The 12,533-nt window shown below is 42.6% G+C and overlaps 1 pseudogene; it reads left to right on the plus strand.

The window, feature by feature from the left end:
• Positions 1-7,348, plus strand: part of LOC133544461 (suppressor of tumorigenicity 14 protein homolog) — a 480,364-nt pseudogene extending 473,016 nt beyond the window's left edge.
• Positions 7,349-12,533: the final 5,185 nt, after the last annotated feature.

Below are 12,533 nucleotides of genomic sequence, written 5' to 3' on the forward strand. Positions count from 1 at the left end.
TTTGAAAAATTAAATTTAGGACCTTATAAAATGCTGTTGTACGGAATGGTACACGGATATAGGGAGAAGTACAGAGCGCCAATAAACCTTAAAGGCACTGCCTTTGCGTGCCGGCCAATTCACAATATCCACGGCTTTTCACACACACACAAGTGAATGCCACACATACTTGGTCAACAGCCATACAGGTCACGCTGAGGGTGGCCGTATAAACCACTTTAACACTGTTACAAATATGCGCCACACTGTGAACCCACACCAAACAAGAATGACAAACACATTTTTGGGAGAACATCCGCACCGTAACACAACATAACGGACAGCGTGGCGCAGTGGAAGAGTGGCCGTGCGCAACCCGAGGGTCCCTGGTTCAAGCCGCAACCCGAGGGTCCCTGGTTCAAGCCCCACTTAGTACCAACCTCGTCACGTCCGTTGTGTCCTGAGCAAGACACTTCATCCTTGCTCCTGCTGGGAGCTGGTTAGCGCCTTGCATGGCAGCTCCCTCCATCAGTGTGTGAATGGGTAAATGTGGAAGTAGTGTCAAAGCGCTTTGAGTACCTTGAAGGTAGAAAAGCGCTATACAAGTACAACCCATTTATATTTATAAACACAACAGAACAATTACCAAGAACCCCTTGCAGCACTAATTCTTCCGGGACGCTACAATATACACCACCCCGCTACATCCTCAACCTCCTCATGCTCTCTCAGGGAGAGCAATGTCCCAAATTCCAAGCTGCTGTTTTGAGGCATGTTTACAAAAAATAATGCACTTTTTGACTTCAATAATAAATATGGCAGTGCCATGTTGGCATTTTTTTTTCAATAACTTGAGTTGATTTATTTTGGAAAACTTTGTTACATTGTTTAATGCATCCAGCGGGGCATCACAACAAAATTAGGCATAATAATGTGTTAATTCCACGACTGTATATATCAGTATCGGTTGATATCGGAATCGTTAATTAAGAGTTGGACAATATCGGAATATCGGCAAAAAAGACATTATCAGACATCTCTACTTTTGTTTACGATAACGGGAGAGGTAGGCGTCCATTCGACACAGAAAATGCATTGTTTTGTTAAAAACTTAAGTTCACTTTCTTGTTCATTATTATATTTGTGTAGTGACTCGACGATGGCAGAAAGTTATTGACAACAATTGTATTCTGTGTATCAGCAGGTATGTTTTTATTTCACTGTTGTGCGTAACTCGCCCTTTTGTTTACAATAACGAGAGAGTAAAGTACAGCTGAGCAACCCATGGTGTCGGTCGTGTTCCATAAAATCCACACAGCGCAGAGGAAAAGACCACCGGTTACATAAACAAACCCCATTTCCATATTAATTGGAAATTGTGTTAGATGTAAATATAAACGGAATACAATGATTTGCAAATCATTTTCAACCCATATTCAATTAAATGCACTACAAAGACAACATATTTGATGTTCAAACTCATAAATGTTATTGTTTTTTTGCAAATAATAATTAACTTAGAATTTCATGGCTGCAACACGTGCCAAAGTAGTTGGGAAAGGGCATGTTCACCACTGTGTTACATCACATTTTCTTTTAACAACACTCAATAAATGTTTGGGAACTGAGGAAACTAATTGTTGAAGCTTTGAAAGTGGAATTCTTTCCCATTCTTGTTTTATGTAGAGCTTCAGTCGTTCAACAGTCCGGGGTCTCCGCTGTCGTATTTTACGCTTCATAATGCGCCACACATTTTCGATGGGAGACAGGTCTGGACTGCAGGCGGGCCAGGAAAGTACCCGCACTCTTTTTTTACGAAGCCACGCTGTTGTAACACGTGCTGAATGTGGCTTGGCTTTGTCTAGCTGAAATAAGCAGGGGCGTCCATGAAAAAAATGGCACGTAGATGGCAGCATATGTTGTTCCAAAACCCGTACGTACCTTTCAGCATTAATGGTGCCTTCACAGATGTGTAAGTTACCCATGCTTTGGGCACTAATGCACCCCCATACCATCACAGATGCTGGCTTTTCAACTTTGCGAGGATAACAGTCTGGATGGTTCGCTTCCCCTTTGGTCTGGATGACACAATGTCGAATATTTTCAAAAACAATTTGAAATGTGGACTCGTCAGACCACGGAACACTTTTCCACTTTGCATCAGTCCATCATAGATTATCTCGGGCCCAGAGAAGCCGGCGGCGTTTCTGGATGTTGTTGATAAATGGCTTTCGCTTTGCATAGTAAAGCTTTAACTTGCACTTACAGATGTCGCGACGAAATGTATTTAGTGACAGTGGTTTTCTGAAGTGTTCCTGAGCCCATGTGGTGATATCGGTTTTTGATACGGTGTTGTCTGAGGGATCGAAGGTCACGGTCATTCAATGTTGGTTTCCCGCCATGCCGCTTTCGCGGAGTGATTTCTCCAGATTCTCTGAGCCTTTTGATGATATTATGGACCGTAGATGTTGAAATCCCTAAATTTCTTGCAATTGCACTTTGAGAAACGTTGTTCTTAAACTGTTTGACTATTTGCTCACGCAGTTGTGGACAAAGGGGTGTACCTCGCCCCATCCTTTCTTGTGAAAGACTGAGCATTTTTTGGGAAGCTGTTTTTATACCCAATCATGGCACCCACCTGTTCCCAATTAGCCTGCACACCTGTGTGATGTTCCATATAAGTGTTTGATGAGCATTCCTCAACTTTATCAGTATTTGTTGCCACCTTTCCCAACTTCTTTGTCACGTGTTGCTGGCATCAAATTCTAAAGTTAATGATTATTTGCAAAAAAAAAAAAAAAAGTTTAGGAGTTTGAACATCAAATATGTTGTCTTTGTAGCATATTCAACTGAATATGGGTTGAAAATGATTTGCAAATCATTGTATTCTGTTTACATTTACATCTAACACAATTTCCCAACTCATATGGAAACAGGGTTTGTAGAATGATTTGGCGTGCCAGAAGTGGCCCCCGGGCCTTGAGTTTGACACCTGTGCACCATCTTATAGGGAAAGTGAAGAAGTACCGACATTGTCCTTTAACTGTTCCAGGGCGACTCCGGAGGGCCGCTGTCTGTCATCAGCCAAAGTGGGCGTGTCTTCCAGGCCGGCGTGGTGAGCTGGGGGGACGGCTGCGCTCGCAGGAACAAGCCCGGCGTCTACACGCGGATCACCAAATACCGCCGCTGGATCAAGGAGCACAGCGGCGTGTAAGCGGGAGGCTAAGAGTCCGAGGACACACGCCTGCCTTCGGAGACGGCGAATAACCGCCGGATGCGCGTTACCTTGGCAACACTGTCAATTCAGTACTGAGGACACGACGCTCAAGTGTGGTATCCTGATTTTAAATTCATTTAAAATTTTCTAAAATCAATTTGTTTTTATAAATACAATGTTTATTTTGTAATTTTGAAAGTTTTTGTAAAAAAAAATATATGTACTTTTTATAAGAACCAGTTTTGTTTTAGGCCATCTCCATGCAACCAAGAGTAAACTGTTTTGAAAAAGTGTTATTATAACTGTGACCGCGCCTTCCGCCCGACTTTCTACCACTTGCCCCCCAAAAGGGGACAAGTGGTAGAAAAATGGATGGACGTTCTACTGAATGCAGTGGAACCTCCATTTACAAACTCCTCTAGATGCAAACTTTTCCATTTGCGAGCTTTCCCATCATTTAATCAATCAATCAGTTTATTTATATAGCCCTAAATCACAAGTGTCTCAAAGGGCTGCACAAGTCACAACGACAACCTGAGCTCGGATCCCACAATCTTTTTTTGTTTATGCAGTAAATGTATTAAATCATTGTGAGTAGAGATGTCCGATAATGGCTTTTTTGCCGATATTTGATATTGTCCAACTCTTAATTACCGATTTCGATATCAACCAATACCGAAATATACAGTCGTGGAATTAACACATTATTATGCCTAATTTTGTTGTGATGCCCCGCTGGATGCATTAAACAATGTAACAAGGTTTTCAAAATTGAATGAACTCAAGTTATGGAAAAAAATGCCAACATGGCACTGCCGTATTTATTACTGAAGTCACAAAGTGCATTATTTTTTTTAACGTGCCTCAAAACAGCAGCTTGGGTATTGGGTAGAGGGTAGCGGGGGGTGTATATTGTAGCGTCCCGGAAGAGTTAGTGCTGCAAGGGGTTCTGGGTATTTGTTCTGTTGTGGATGTTCTCCCGAAATGTGTTTGTCATTTTTGTTTGGTGTGGGTTCACAGTGTGGCGCATATTAGTAACAGTGTTGAAGTTGTTTATACGGCCACCCTCACTGTGACCTGTATGGCTGTTGACCAAGTATGATTTGCATTCACTTGTGTGTGTGAAAAGCCGTAGATATGTGATTGGGCCGGCACGCAAAGGCATTGCCTTTAAGGTTTATTGGCACTCTGTACTTCTCCCTACGTCCGTGTACCACTCCGTATAGCGGCGTTTTAAAAAGTCACACATTTTCCTTTTTGAAACAGATACCGATAATTTCAGATATTACATTTTAAAGCATTTATCGGCCGATATTATCGGACATTTCTAATTATAACCGTTGCCCCACCTTCCGCCCGAATGCAGCCAAGGTTTTCCAAAATAAATCAACTCAAGTTATGGAACTACATGCCAACATGGCACTGCCATATTTATTATTGAAGTCAAAAAGTGAATCATTGTTTTTAACGTGCCTCAAAACAGCAGCTTGGGAATTGGGTAGAGGGTAGCGGGGGGTGTATATTGTAGCATCCCAGAAGAGTTAGTGCTGCAAAGGGTTCTGGGTATTTGTTCTGTTGTGGATGTTCTCCCGAAATGTGTTTGTCATTCTTGTTTGGTGTGGGTTCACAGTGTGGCGCATATTAGTAACAGTGTTGAAGTTGTTTATACAGCCACCCTCAGTTTGACCTGTATGGCTGTTGACCAAGTATGCATGCATTCACTTGTGTGTGTGAAAAGCCGTAGATATTATGTGATTGGGCCGGCACGCAAAGGCATTGCCTTTAAGGTTTATTGGCACTCTGTACTTCTCCCTACGTCCGTGTACCACTCCGTACAGGGGCGTTTTAAAAAGTCATTAATTTTACTTTTTAGATACCGATAATTTCGGATATTACATTTTAAAGCATTTATCGGCCGATATTATTGGACATCTCTAATTGTAACTGTTACCCCGCCTTCCGCCCGAATGCACCCCAAAGGAGACAAGCGGTAGAAAATGGATGGATGGATGTTCTACCAAATAATTTACAAACCCCTCTAGATGCTAACTTTTACATTTGCAAGCTTTCCCATGGATCAAAGTTTATTTATATAGCCCTAAATCACGAGCGTCTCACAAGCCACAACGACATCAGATCCCACAATCTTTGTTTTGTTCATGCAGTAAATGTATTAAATCTTTGTGAGCCAAGTATTTAGCTATTTTTCTGCAACATTTAGTGTAAATATGTTTATATTTGCCGCATGTCAGCTGTCTAATGTAAAGAAACGTCAACATGTGACTCTCAGCCACCAACTCCTCTGAACTTGAGCAACTTCAACATACTTTTCAAGCCGACCATGTCTCTGCGGACGCACGCTGGTGTGACGGCGTGGCGAAACTTTGTTGGGGAGGCGGAGCCCTGTTGTGCGGGAGAAGTCACGTCTCAGCACTCCAGCATGTGTGCCTTTTGACAAGCTAACTCAACAGGTCTTAAAAACGTCAATAGACCAGGGTGGAAAGAAGAAGGAATTTTAAAAAAAACTACCGTATTTCCTTGAATTACTGCCGGGTCGCACTAGCTTCCCAAAATTATTAGCGCATGCTTTCTATTACCGCCGGGTCAAATTCGTGACGTCTCGAGTGACGCTTCCCCTGTCGTAGTTTTCAAAATGGCAGTGGAGTTTTTTTTTTTTGCTTGTACTATGTGTAAACCAGGGGTCTTGTTCAACAGCCATACACATCACACTGAAGGTTGTGACATAAAACAACTTTTACACTCTTACTAATATGCGCCACACTCTGTGAACCCACACCAAACAAGAATGACAAACACATTTCGGGAGAACATCGGCTCTGTAACACATTACAAAAGCAACATAACAATTACCCAGAATGCCATGCATCCATGACTATTGGCTATATTATACACCCCGCTAGCACCAAACCCCCCCCCCAAGTGCATCGGTTGAGGTGGGCGGGGTTGGGGGGGCGCGTGTATATTATAGACAAGACTCATGGATGCATGGCATTCTGGGTAATTATTATGTTGCGTTTATAATGTGTTACAGAGCCGATGTTCTCCAGAAATGTGTTTGGTGTGGGTTCACAGAGTGTGGCACACATTAGTAAGAGTGTTAAAGTTGTTTATTTTACAACCATCAGTGTAAAAGGTATGGCTGTTGACCAAGTATGCCTTGCAATCTCGTATGAGAAGCAGCGAAATGCATTCGTCCGGCCGGCATGCAGATAGCGTTGTATAAAGGCGGTCGCGATGACATGTTGTAGAGCAACACATTACAAAAGCAACATAACAAATTATAAAATTATTCTGCGCTGCGGCCGCAGAATAATTTTTTATTTATTTTTTATCACACTCAATTTTTTACTGCATGCCATTGGTAAGCGCGGGGGTGAGAAGAGGTTTTAAAATTATTAGCGCCTGCTTATTCTTGTTTGGTTAGGGTTCCTGGAGTGTGGCACATATTAGTAAGAGTGTTAAAGTTGTTTATATCACAACCTTCAGTGCAACCGGTATGGCTGATGACCAAGTATGCCTTGCAATCTCGTACGAGAAGCAGCGTAATGCATGCGTCCGGCCGTCACGCTGATAGCATGATGTAAAGGCGGGTGCGATGACATGTTGTAGAGCAGTGGTCCCCAACCTGCCGAATAATTTTTTATTAATTTTATTTTTAAAAAACATTTTTTATTGCATGCCATTGGTAAGCACAGGGGTGAGAAGAGGTTTTAAAATTATTAGCGCCTGCTTACTTTTACCGCATGCCTTGAATAAGCGCAGGAGTGAGAATAGGTTTGAAATTAATTAGCGCCCCGGCGGCTATTCAAGGAAATGCGGTATTTGCGAGGAGTGTGTGAAGTTGGGTCTTTTCTGGGAAAGGATGCCAGAACAGAATGATATCACAGCAGAGAACACAGTATCTCTTCTCGACCAGAGCATAAACAGGCACGCACGGCTCCCCTCTCCCCCTTTTCACTCGTCACTCCCCTGCCGTTGTTAATGTGTGCGTTTTACTTCTTTGAAATGTGTATGCTTGTAGCAATATGGTTGTTGAAGGTAAGGATATGTGTGATTGAGTTCTGTGTGCCTACAGCAGCTTGTTGTACTTGTTTTGACTTTTTTTATGACTTATAAAGTTGATCCATCACCGCCTTGTTATGTTTATTTCATATCCAGTAATGTATAGTACAGGCCAAAAGTTTGGACACACCTTCTCATTCAATGCGTTTTCTTTATTTTCATGACTATTAAAGGCCTACTGAAACCCACTACTCCCAACCACGCAGTCTGATAGTTTATATATCAATGATGAAATATTAACATTGCAACACATGACAATACGGCCGGTTTAGTTTACTAAATTGCAATTTAAAATTTCCCGCCAGGTATCCTGTTGAAAATCTCGCGGAACGATGACGCTTATGTTGACGCGTGCCAAAAGGAGTTTGTTTTCATCGCATAATTACACAGTATTTTGGACATCTGTGTTGCTGAATCTTTTGCAGTTTGTTCAATTAATAATGGAGACGTCAAAGAAGAATGCTGTTGGTGGAAAGCGGTGGATTGCAGCTGTCTTTAGCAACCGAAACACAGCCGGTGTTTCTTTGTTTGTTGTGAAGTTTTAGCGGACATGTTTCTCTACCACGTGCCAACCAGCAAGATTTTGGATGAGAAAATTGTGATATTAAGTCGCCTCTTACCGGAGACTTGAGCGGAGTTAGCTTCCTCCTGCAGCAGCTGTCAAAAAGGCAGCTGTGATCTTGGCTTCTCCATTGGCTTCTCTCAGAGACACTGGCGGTCACCACGGCACTCCGACTTTCAGGTATGACTTTATAATCTCACTAGAAAACTATTAACACAATAAGCAGAAAAGGGATTTTCCGGAATTATCCTAGTAAATGTGTCAATCAATCAATCAATGTTTACTTATATAGCCCTAAATCACTAGTGTCTCAAAGGGCTGCACAAACCACTACGACATCCTCGGTAGGCCCACATAAGGGCAAGGAAAACTCACACCCAGTGGGACGTCGGTGACAATGATGACTATGAGAACCTTGGAGAGGAGGAAAGCAATGGATGTCTAGCGGGTCTAACATAATACTGTGAAAGTTCAATCCATAATGGATCCAACACAGTCGCAAGAGTCCAGTCCAAAGCGGATCCAACACAGCAGCGAGAGTCCCGTTCACAGCGGAGCCAGCAGGAAACCATCCCAAGCGGAGGCGGATCAGCAGCGCAGAGATGTCCCCAGCCGATACACAGGGGAGCAGTACATGGCCACCGGATCGGACCGGGCCCGCTCCACAAGGGAGAGTGGGACATAGGAGAAAAAGAAAAGAAACGGAAGATCAACTGGTCTAAAAAGGGAGTCTATTTAAAGGCTAGAGTATACAAATTAGTTTTAAGGTGAGACTTAAATGCTTCTACTGAGTGGCAACTCGAACTTTTATCGGAGAGGTCATTCCAGAGTACTGGAGCCCGAAATGAAAACGCTCTATAGCCCACAGACTTTTTTGGGGCTTTGGGAATCACTAATAAGCTTTGAACGCAGATTTCTTGCCGGGACATATGGTACAATACAATCGGCAAGATAGGATGGAGCTAGACCGTGTAGTATTTTATACGTAAGTAGTAAAACCTTAAAGTCACATCTTAAGTGCACAGGAAGTCAGTGCAGGTGAGCCAGTACAGGCGTAATGTGATCAAACTTTCTTGTTCTTGTCAAAAGTCTAGCAGCCGCATTTTGTACCAACTGTAATCTTTTAATGCTAGACATGGGGAGACCCGAAAATAATACGTTACAGTAGTCGAGGCGAGACGTAACAACGCATGGATAATGATCTCAGCGTCTTTAGTGGACAGAATGGAGCGAATTTTAGCGATATTACGGAGATGAAAGAAGGCCGTTTTAGTAACGCTTTTAATGTGTGGCTCAAAGGAGAGAGTTGGGTCAAAGATGATACCCAGATTCTTTACCGTGTCGCCTTGTTTAATTGCTTGGTTGTCAAATGTTAGAGTTGTATTATTAAATAGAGTTCGGTGTCTAGCAGGACCGATAATCAGCATTTCCGTTTTTTTGGCGTTGAGTTGCAAAAAGTTAGCGGACATCCATTGTTTAATTTCATTAAGACACGCCTCCAGCTGACTACAATCCGGCGTGTTGGTCAGCTTTAGGGGCATGTAGAGTTGGGTGTCATCAGCATAACAGTGAAAGCTAACACCGTATTTGCGTATGATGTCACCTAGCGGCAGCATGTAGATGCTGAAGAGTGCAGGGCCAAGGACCGAACCCTGGGGAACTCCACACGTTACCTTAACGTAGTCCGATGTCACATTGTTATGGGAGACGCACTGCATCCTATCAGTAAGATAAGAGTTAAACCAAGACAGGGCTAAGTCTGACATACCAATTCGTGTTTTGATACGTTCTAATAAAATATTATGATCGACGGTATCGAAAGCAGCGCTAAGATCGAGGAGCAGCAACATAGATGACGCATCAGAATCCATCGTTAGCAATAGATCACTAGTCATTTTTGCGAGGGCTGTCTCCGTCGAGTGATTTGCCCTGAAACCGGATTGAAAGGTTTCACATAGATTGTTAGACGCTAAGTGTTCATTTAACTGCTCCGCAACAATTTTTTCGAGGATTTTTTAACTAAAGGGAAGGTGAGACACCGGTTGGTAGTTTACCATAAGGTCAGGATCGAGGTTAGGTCTTTTAAGAAGAGGATGAATAACGGCTTTTTTGAATGCTAGGGGAACAGTGCCCGAGGAAAGTGATAAGTTTATAATATTTAGCACTGATGGACCTAATAATACAAAGAGCTCCTTGATCAGTTTCCCAGGAAGTGGTTCAAGTAAACATGTTGTTTGTTTTATTCCATTTACACGTTGTAACAATTCCTCTAATGTTATTTCCTCAAAACAAGAGAAACTATTTTGGAGGGCAGTATCCGCCGTATATACAATCGTGTCAGTGTTAATAGAACCCCGTTGTAGCTGGGACGCATTGTCTTTAATCTCCTTTCTAATGACTTCAATTTTCTTACTAAAGAATTGCATAAAGTCATCAGCTGAGTGGGTTGAGCTACTGGAAGGAGTCCCTTGTTGGGTTAGCGATGCTACCGTACTAAACAAAAATTTAGTATTGTTTTTATTACGGTGGATGAGATTTGAGTAATATTTAGCTTTAGCTAAGGGAAGCATGCGTTTATAAGTTATTAAACTATCACTCCATGCTTAATGGTGCACCTCAAGTTTAGTCGTGCGCCATTTGCGTTCCAGCTTTCTACATAATTTCTGAGCTCTAGTTTCTTCTGTAAACCACGGGGTACGCTTTTTTGGAGCCTTTTTTAACTTTAGCGGTGTTATGTTATCAATGGTTTCGCGCAGGGCGTCGTTAAAGTTGTTTGTGAGGTTATCAATAGAGCCCACATACTTTGGGAATGGTGCCATTACCGAGGGCAGTAGGTCAGCAAGAGTTGTTGTTGTGGCCGTATTAATGTTGCGGCTGCTATAGCAGTTATTATTATTATTAGTTTGCCGAACATGCGTCTGAACCTCGAATTTTATAAGGTAATGATCGGACAATACTTTAGTACACGGGAGTATCGTAACTTTGGAGACGGTGATACCCCTGACAAGCACTAGGTCTATCGTATTACCGTTGCGATGCGTGGGTTCATTTATTATTTGTGTGAGACCACAGCTATCAATTATAGTCTGGAGCGCTACGCACGGTGGGTCCGATGGGGTTTTCATATGGATATTATAGTCCCCCATTATGATTATATTATCTGCGTGTGTCACTAGATCAGCAACGAACTCTGAGAATTCATTGATAAAGTCCGAATAGGGCCCTGGGGGGCGGTAGATAACAGCCAGGTGTAGAGGCAGTGGTGTGACAGACCTCATAGTAAGCACCTCAAACGATTTATATTTATTATTTATGTTAGGACTAAGGTTAAAGTTTTCGTTGTATATTAGTGCAACCCCCCCACCCCTTTTAAAAGGACGGGCAATACGCGCATGTGTAAAGTTAGGAGGACATGCCTCATTTAGCGCAAAAAAGTCATTTGGTTTAAGCCAGGTTTCACTGAGACCGATGACGTTAAGATTGTTGTCTCTGATGATATCATTAACTAACAACGTTTTGGGAGACAATGATCTTATGTTTAAAAAACCTATATTATAGGTAGTGGGCTGTTTTGGGGAATTTTTTATCAAATTATCCGTAGTAGCAATATTAATAATGTTGTGTTTATTATGCCCAGTGCATTTAGTATAATTACGACCATATCTAGGAATTGACACGACGGGAATTTTCCGATTGTTTGTTTGTTGCTTTGATAAACTGCACGCATCATAGTTAGCCACCTCAGTAAAACACACGTCCAACTCTGAAACACTCAAAGCAGAAAAAACTTGTTCTAATTTAACTGACTCCTTACCAAGACCAGTAGTCTCGCATCTTCCATTTAAATCCGGCTTCAGGATGGAGGGAAGTGGTGTTCTGTGGGGATTAGCCTTCTGCTTTGTTTTTAGCCCCGCTCGACATCCGCGTTTCCGATCACACCGCTGGCGTCTGCTCCGTAGACGGCCCCCGCTGCTACTAGACTCCCCTGCTTCACAGGCCGCTGGATGTAGCCGGCGAAGTATTCCCGTGCTAGTTAGCAGGTTTAGCAAGCACGCGTCTATCAGTCCAAAACGGCCCGATATGTCCACATCCAGAAGTGTCTGGCGGTCGTACGTGATCACGGAGTGACCACGATATGAGCCAGCCATAAAGTTTGTAGAACTGTCCGGTATTTCTGCCAAATGTTCCATCTTTAGCAAGAGCTCCTTGAGGTCACAGCCCTTCCGGGCGCCGCCATCTTGGATCTTCTCTAATAACATCTGAATCGCTCCCACTGCCGTCACCTTTTTTTTCCCCTAGTGCTCCACTCTAACTTTCCGCATCCACGAATCTTTTATCCTCGCTCAAATTAATGGGGGAATCGTCGCTTTCTCAGTCCGAATCTCGCTTGCTGCTGGTGGCTATGATTATAAACAATGTGAGGAGTCCTACAACCCATGACGTCACACTCACTTCGTCTGCTACTTCCGGTACAGGCAAGGCTTTTTTACTAGTGACCAAAAGTTGTGAACTTTATCGTCGATGTTCTCTAGTAAATCCTTTCAGCAAAAATATGGCAATATCGCGAAATGATCAAGTATGACACATAGAATGGACCTGCTATCCCCGTTTAAATAAGAAAATCTCATTTCAGTAGGCCTTTAACATTATTGATTGACATTGAAAACATCAAAACTATGAATGAACACGTGG

Source organism: Nerophis ophidion, linkage group LG27 (assembly GCF_033978795.1).
Source record: "Nerophis ophidion isolate RoL-2023_Sa linkage group LG27, RoL_Noph_v1.0, whole genome shotgun sequence".
NCBI classification, from domain to species: domain Eukaryota; kingdom Metazoa; phylum Chordata; class Actinopteri; order Syngnathiformes; family Syngnathidae; genus Nerophis; species Nerophis ophidion.